This window comes from Echinops telfairi, unplaced genomic scaffold (assembly GCF_000313985.2).
Source record: "Echinops telfairi isolate 266 unplaced genomic scaffold, ASM31398v2 ScPeMD7_3383;HRSCAF=4035, whole genome shotgun sequence".
In the NCBI taxonomy this organism is placed as follows: Eukaryota; Metazoa; Chordata; class Mammalia; order Afrosoricida; family Tenrecidae; genus Echinops; species Echinops telfairi.
This window is the reverse complement of record NW_022107281.1, coordinates 1-1,332: the sequence shown is the minus strand read 5'-3', so window position 1 is coordinate 1,332 and position 1,332 is coordinate 1. Positions and strand designations below refer to the sequence as shown.

Below are 1,332 nucleotides of genomic sequence, written 5' to 3'. Positions count from 1 at the left end.
CTAACTGAGCAACACATTCTTTCCTGCCAGCCACGCAGGTAGTTAGCTATGCACCCTGCTACCTACGCAGCCGGCCATTTCAGGCAAACAGTAGGCCGGCAGCACTACTGGGATAATGCCAGCAGTTCCAGGTTCTCTAGTGTGGACAGCTGCCTGTGTGTCACACAGCTGCAGCATGGCAGACACCCAGATGGGCTGCCACGTGGGGGTGAGGCTCCATGAACCTTGTCCTTCCCCACCAGTTTCCCCAACTTTCCCTGTAGGCCCTGAGTATTTCATGCATTATCTTTTTCTTTTTTTTTAAGTCAGGGGAGAGTGTGAATGCAGTGCCCCACTACCACAAAGTATGCAGTCGAGTTCCCCACATTTGGGGAAATTGCAGGGGTCAGCACATCCAGAGTGCAAAGGATAAGCCTTGCCCTGGGAAAACCACCTTCATGATCATGGTATCTCCCCTGCCAGGTAAGTATTCATGCATCATCTTGTATACTCACAGGTGAGTGATGTAGTACACAACAGCCCAACCTTCAATCGGAAAGCCCTGGGAGGAGATGTAGTGGTAGTCGATCTGAAATCAAACACCTGCATTTCAGAAATGGCAGTCTATCCTATGCTTTAGCACACAGGGAAACAGCAAATCATACCAGACGATCGTTAAGACAGGGGATGGGATGTCCACCCTCTGCCCACTCCCTAATACCTCACGTATCCATCCACAGTGAAGTACCCTAGTGTACTAACAAGACACCAGTAGCTTGATTGACTTGACAAAAGGTTTCGTGGTCACTAGTACCCAGCCCAGGTCCCTCACCGGAACTCTGTGAATTCCTTTTGCAAATAGCTGCCTATTCTTTCCTTAAACATCTCGATGATCCAAATCACTCAAGCATGCTATCGTTGAGCCACTGCTGCTTACATACATACTACTAACATACATACTAACTTACATAAGTTGGTCAGCAAGTAAAAAGTCTATGGGGACCATGCAACTTCAAACCCCACCCCCACTCCCATACAAAAAAAAACACTCTAACTTTAAACCTACTGGAAGCCACCAACGCATTTTGACTTTAGTGGCATGTTTCAGTAGTAGTATAACCACAAGGTTTCCCAGAAGACCCCAATATTGTGACAACGATCACAAATGACGGTCTAGACACCAGTCAGTCAAAGATCCTTTCTTTCATCCATTAGCTACATGGTTCCAGAGAGGAATCTTTTCACTTGGATCCAAATGGGAAATGATGCAAGCACTGTCATTTCTAGACACTGTAACTGGAAATATGACTGCTTTTTCCTTGGACATTTCAAGGGCAGGTAAGGGAGCACATG

At 46.8% G+C, this 1,332-nt stretch overlaps 1 non-coding gene across 1 annotated transcript; it reads right to left on the bottom strand.

The window, feature by feature from the left end:
* Positions 1-306: 306 nt before the first annotated feature.
* Positions 307-470, bottom strand: LOC115870937. Its single transcript, XR_004047009.1, has one exon. It is a non-coding gene; the product is annotated as a U1 spliceosomal RNA (small nuclear RNA).
* Positions 471-1,332: the final 862 nt, after the last annotated feature.